Source organism: Rhynchophorus ferrugineus, unplaced genomic scaffold, assembly GCF_030347505.1.
Source record: "Rhynchophorus ferrugineus isolate W39M unplaced genomic scaffold, kcgeb_rfMv2 rfM3, whole genome shotgun sequence".
Lineage (NCBI taxonomy): Eukaryota > Metazoa > Arthropoda > Insecta > Coleoptera > Curculionidae > Rhynchophorus > Rhynchophorus ferrugineus.
The window spans coordinates 67,129,775-67,136,462 of record NW_027472582.1 but is presented as its reverse complement, the minus strand read 5'-3'; the positions used below and the strand labels follow the sequence as shown (position 1 = coordinate 67,136,462).

Genomic DNA, 6,688 nt, shown 5'->3' with positions numbered 1-6,688 from the left:
TTTCTCTATGGGGGGCTGCAGAAAGGAATCAAGTCCTAATCAAGTTTACTCAACCTCAGCGCTCTATAAATGTTTAAGAGAGTAATCTTGGGTACGGGCACGGCAATGAAATTTGGCAAGGGACCGAACTAGGGTAATGCCAGCCAGGCATCTGTTCTTTATATATTTGATGTCTGAAAGCCAGCTGAGGCGTGAGTCAAATATAATTCCCAGGAAATGCTCAGAACAGTTATTCGGGAGCACTTCCTTATCCTGCAATAATGTACGCTGTTAGATCTATCGAGAGAGAACCTAAGGACATTTGTTTCAGCCCAAGAAGAAAGAGTATCAAGGCATTTTTAAGTAAATCTTGACACATCTTGTGATCCTGATGAGTATGATGGATAACAATGTCATCTGTAAAGAAGAGTATTTTAATTTGTTTTGCTCTAAAATCTTTGATAGAATCGTATGCAATTAAAAACAGAGCTGGACTGATGGTGGAGTCTTGAGGTACACAGTTTAGCTGAGGAATTTTAACTATAAAATCGGTCTCTTAAAAAGGATGAGATAAAGCGATACATATTTCTGTCTATCTTCCATTCTTGAAGTTTACTCAAGATTTTGGACAGCTTGATGGAGTCGAATGCTTCCTCCAAGTCTAAAAAGGCTGCTGTGGTATGCTGCCTGTTTTTAAATCCTTCGACCAAATTGCTTTAACAATGTGGAAGGATTCACGATTTTGCGTGTCATCCTTGCGCAGGGGCCATACTAACCTTCTCTGTATCGTTCTAGTTTTAGTATATGTACCGAACAAACGAGTACTAGAATCAAATAGTCTATATTTTGTAAATAACGCGTTTTCTTTATTTTCTAATAATCCAATGATTTGTTTAAATGAATCTATGAACACAAAGTATTATGAAATAACAAGATGAGAACGCAGTAAAATATTTGCAGCCCCTTTCTTGAAATAGCGCATTTTTATATTCATGTATAACAGATGGCGCGTTATATTAAAATGATCATAAAAATATTAATATGCTCGATAGGATCGAAGCGTGCGAAAAGAAAGAAAAAAACACAAATAATGTCATAAATACTTAGATTCAATGCCAAGATATGGCGAAAAATAGAAATTCGAATTCGCGCATAGAGATCGATTACCGTTTTCAATTTCTATTAATATTTGATCGTCACCAAACCGTTATGGTAAAAGGTCTATTGACAAGCGAGGCTGTACATTAACGGGGTGAATCACGGATAAATTGGACGGATTTTTGTCCGCTCGACAATGCACGATACAAAGACTGTCCCGTCTCATCAAATCTTTTTTTGAAAAATAACGCTTGTGTTGTTTTGAAGCCCACGCAATATGGGTTTAGTCTAATTCGGTCAGCCAATAGTTTCTCGCTGATTCACGCTCGCAGATACGAGCGTATCGTTTGGACTAGGTTTCTTATTCATTTTCTTAATTTATCATTTAAACAGTGGCGGATTTTTTTTTAACTGTTTTCGATTTATAGCATGGCACTTATTGTATATCATCACCAACCAGACAATAAAGTTCTATGCTGAATATGAATTTTCTCTGCGAATTATTCTCTTTGATCTAGATACGAATTTCTCTTAAAACATTCCCACCTCTGGTCTTCTTTCATTTATTTAGTCTACATCTAGTCGAATGTCTACTAATTCAATCTGACTATTCCGGATATTTGAAGGGTACAATGCTTAATTTATGACACATTTGTTTACCTGCAATAAGTCAACATTTATTAATACAATCTTAAATAGGTTGAACACATTCATCACCAACCAGACATTAAAGTTCTATGCTGAATATAAATTTTTCTCTGTGAATTATTCTCTTCGTTTACATCCAAATTTATCGAAACTTTTCTGATAAATTAAGCGATATTTTAGATTTCTCTTAAAACTTTCTCACCTCTGGTCCTCCTTCATTTGTTTAGTCTACATCCAGTCGAATGTCTATCAATTCAATCTGACAATTCGTGATGTCTTCGGATAGTTTAAGCGTATGATGTTTAATTTATGGCACATTTGCTTACCTCCAATAAGTCAACAGTTATTAATACAATCTTAAATTGGTTAAATACTTCAAAAAGTTACAAAAAATTACTCCTAATTCTAGTAGAGAGCAGTCTAACAACATAACACATGAACTGAAAAATGCCGGCCATAACAAAGAAAACGCTTAAGAAGCAGTGTAAAATTAAAACACGAAATGGTTTTGGATCCACTGGTTTGACAATAATAAAAATAGTGTCACTTCACTTCAGAATAACTCACAAATTTATGAGTAGAATATCATGAAATTTTAACAGCTTCCGTTTGAAGGTTAGTACTAACTGAAAAATTGGTGAATGCAATAAAACTAGTGCCATTTATGTGTAAGGCTCAGGACTTTTGCACCCATGTGTTATATTACTTACATATTCTTTAACATTGAACTGTATATTAAACTAAAATCTTCTGAATTCGGAAAATTACTAATCTTACTTAGTACTGCCATTGAAAATCGCAGCAGTACATTATTGGTCAAATACATATTGGAAAATAATAGGTACAGTTCAATATAATTGCATAATAACCTAAAAAACTGGTTATTAGTTGAAAATACTAAACGAATGAGTGCTGAAAGACGATAACGTTGGTAATATACAAGTTTAGAGACATGAAATATTATTTATGGATACACATAATTTGTTGTATATGATATCTATTAAGTATGTTATATTAATTAATTTGTACTCATTTTTCAGTAAATTTATTTTATAGAATAAATAGACAATTTATTAATATTTGGAAATATTGTCCATTGATTTATCTCAAGTAATCGATAAATGTAAGTAACTTCGTATTGCAAGTCAAAAAGTCTTACAAGTAAATCAAGTAATGGAGATCTCATGCAGCTGTATGTTTTGTATACTTCTTTACATAGTAAACAATCTTTTCTGGACAAATCCTTATTTTCATATTTTTTCAAGGGTTTTATGATTATAATAAAAAAATATACATTTTATCGCCCTTAAAAAAATTATTTTTTTGTTGCCAATTTTTTTCCAAATAATTTAATTTATCTATTTTAGTGTGAATACTTGAAAATTACTATTTGAGTAACTCCTAGCTTCAAACATTAATTGTGATGTGTCTTCATCCAATAGACTTTTCAGTTCGGCATATTTCTTTAATTTACTACTTCTTAACATTGTACTAATCACATCACCATAACTGGCATCATCATCAAAAATATTGTTTTCCATCAATTAATAAATCCTTATTAACGCTTATTGAAGCCTAATAATCGTTAATCTTATATAAAACGCCGCCAATGAGTTAAAAAATTAAGTATTAAGTCATATATCGTACACTCTGCCAGATCAAAGCCTTTGGTATCCGAAAATTTGGCCAAACTATACGTGAATCATTTCCAATCGTATTGATGATAGCCAGCTGATGTATAACCATGCGTAACGTCCGCTAGACAACGGCCCACTATGAATATAGAATAGCACTAAAGAATTTAAATGGCATTTTAAAGAAATAACAGCTAATTTGGCGAAGTTATTTTTAATATTCGGCCATGACTGTTGTAGAAAATCAAAAATAAACTGTTTACTTAGAAATATTTTAAATATACTTCGATCAAAATATTAATCAAATGAAATAAAATAATCATATGTTCATATGTCCTTGTAGTTACTTAATTTCGCAAAAAAAATTGACAAAACAATATGTACATATATGTCTCCAAGTTTTTTTAAAAATAAGTACCGAGCAATTCTGGTAATACTTCTTGATACTTTTATTTAATTTTTTATTCCAGGTGAAGAGAATTAAAAAAAGAAAACAATTAATAATCTAGAGCTTCCAAGAACTCACAAATTCTCTAATGCTTAAATTTTCAACACCAAGATATATTTGAAATATATGTTAAAATAATTATTTCAATAACTTGAATGTGCTTTGCTGAAGAAATGCTTGAATTCTTATATTTTAAAATTAAATCAAATTTAGATTTACACGAAGAAACACTGAAATAATTTAATAAAAGTTATTAAAGGGTCCTTAATTGCTGAATTAATTTTTTTTATGGAAACCTTACAAACCAAAAAGATTATTGGAGCTATTTTGATTGGTTGGATATTTCACAAATAATTCCTGGATTATTTACTAAAATTAATAATCAGAAAACTAAGCATACACTTGTAAAAAAAGAAGTTTCTCTTTTGATACTGATCTCAGCTGATAATAAGTTGATAACATTTCATTTTAATTGTTCGTCATTTATTATCAGATAGGTTGAGGATACGTTACAACTAAATATTAGTGATTATATTTGAAATAAGATTTTACTAAAAAATATTAATATTGGTCATCTCTGATATAAATTATTTCTTTTTAACTACATTGTTAGTTGTATAATTAAAAATTTTCTTGGCCTCATATTTCTAGCACTATAAATTTCAAACCAAAACGCCAGATAATCTAAAATAAATTTTAAGAATTTATAATCAAACAGTAATGAATACGAGGAATTTAATTGGCCTTTCCTTTGGTATAGTTCCATATATTTATTAACATATATAAAAAGTAATACAATAACCAGTTTTTCTTTGTTGCCCAAACTATACTTTAAAATCAACAGAAGTTACCCTAAATATGCAATTTTTACCGACTTCCAGAACATTAAAACCAAAACTAACATATTTAAATAAAAAGTGAACTCTCCTATAAGTTTCAAACAATTTTAAATAGATGTCTGATTCTCAACGAATATGCTATTACCACTCAACAAAAGAAACAAGTTTAAGTTTATTAAAACTTGTCACCCATCAGTTTTTATTTTCTTTAGGATTCAAGCGAATGGAAATAAGATAGTTGTGTCGTCTCATGTCACAGATTCTTTGAATCACATTACTCCTAAAACATGTCTCGCCGAATACAAAATCATTTACTATTACGAAACACTGTCTTGCTCCGTTGTGGTGATTTATTTTCTATCTATTTTCATTTGCACGCATAGTAATACTCTTGCAACATGGGGCACTGAAGCGGACGCAATCGAGACAGAAGAAAGAATAACACAACAGCACACCACGTTCCTAAATTAGACTTGTTTCTTTTAATAGCCTTTGACCCACATCGAAAACTTCCTTGTATTGTGTTACATTTAAATTTTGAGTAAACAGACAAACAGGTACCAGTGAGACTTGATGATATTCGTTTTACTTTTAGAATAACTTGAATTAACAATTTTAAGTAAAAAGTCTCATTTTAGCAACTAGGATTTATCTGAACTGGACCTACTGTTTAACGTGGTGTCCGAACCACGGTCCTCGGTATTAAGCCTTACCGACTGGCAAGTAACCAACTTGGGATGATCCCAGAAAACATCCGGTCTTAACCAGCGTGGTTACTGGCGTGACTGAAATTACTTTTCTTACTGGATGTTGCACTATTGTCTAAGGATAATCACAATTGTTAAAGAATCACAAAAACAAATTACAGCCATGCCCCAGCAAGATTCCAACTCGCGACTATCGCTACAGTAGGAGGACCTTTACCATTGTGCCAACTGAACCTGATTTAAAACACATTAAAACCAAATAAATAATATATGATTTTGTTAATTAATGAATTTATAGATTAATGAATGAATCTATGAACTACAAAAAGGAAAACTACAGTAATAGTTAAAACATATTTATTTTAATGTAAAAATTTAATTTACACCCTTAAATTTAATTCCAAAAAAGAATATAATTTAACATTACAGAGTAATAGAATATGACAAATAATAAATAAATATTAATATAACAATAATTATATATATATATATATATATATATATATATATATATATATATATATATATATATATATATACGACTTAACAATATGATAAAAAGAAATTGTAAATTTATTCAATAGCAAGAAAAAAGTCTTATAAAATTATAATATACTATTACAAAAATTAACTTCATAATTTAATATTTTCTAAAAAACATTTGAAATCTATTTTAAAACTGATACTTATTAAAAGGCAAACAGCTGAATGAATATTTAGTTTATAAAAATAGATATATTATTTAAATTCGTATATTATTCCTGAATAAATAATGACTAAATACATATAGTTTGAGTCATGGCCAAACCCTATTTATCTTTCATGGTAATGGAAGTAACATGTTAGTTTATAAGTGTCTGATAGAAAATAAATTACTTTACTTTAATATATATATTTATAAAACAATACTTTCTAATATTTTCAATTTGTCGTGCTACAAAATGTTAATCATACTCTATTTTTGTTATTGTATAATATACATTACTGAAAATATTTACCGTTGGAAAAATGCAGAGAAAGTTGTTTGAATATAAATTATTATATACCAAAGCAAAAGACACATTTAACTATTATGTAATGTAAATTTAATTAAACTAATTATTTTCTGAAATACTATTAAACGTTTATTTGTAACATATTTTTATTAAATATAAATATTCGGAAAAAAAATATATATATATACTGAAATAATAAACATGTTTATTTACTATTCGTTCTATAATTATAACCGTTAGATTTACATTTATAACGAAAATAAATGCATAAAATTCACAATAACAAAAGAAATCCGAACATTTTTAAATTCGTCCATTTATTAATACATAAAAAGTTGCA

At 29.1% G+C, this 6,688-nt stretch overlaps 1 non-coding gene across 1 annotated transcript; it reads right to left on the bottom strand.

Annotated features, from left to right (window-relative positions):
* Positions 1-697: 697 nt before the first annotated feature.
* Positions 698-804, bottom strand: LOC143194505 (U6 spliceosomal RNA). Its single transcript, XR_013005345.1, has one exon. It is a non-coding gene; the product is annotated as a U6 spliceosomal RNA (small nuclear RNA).
* Between the last annotated feature and the right edge of the window lie 5,884 nt (positions 805-6,688).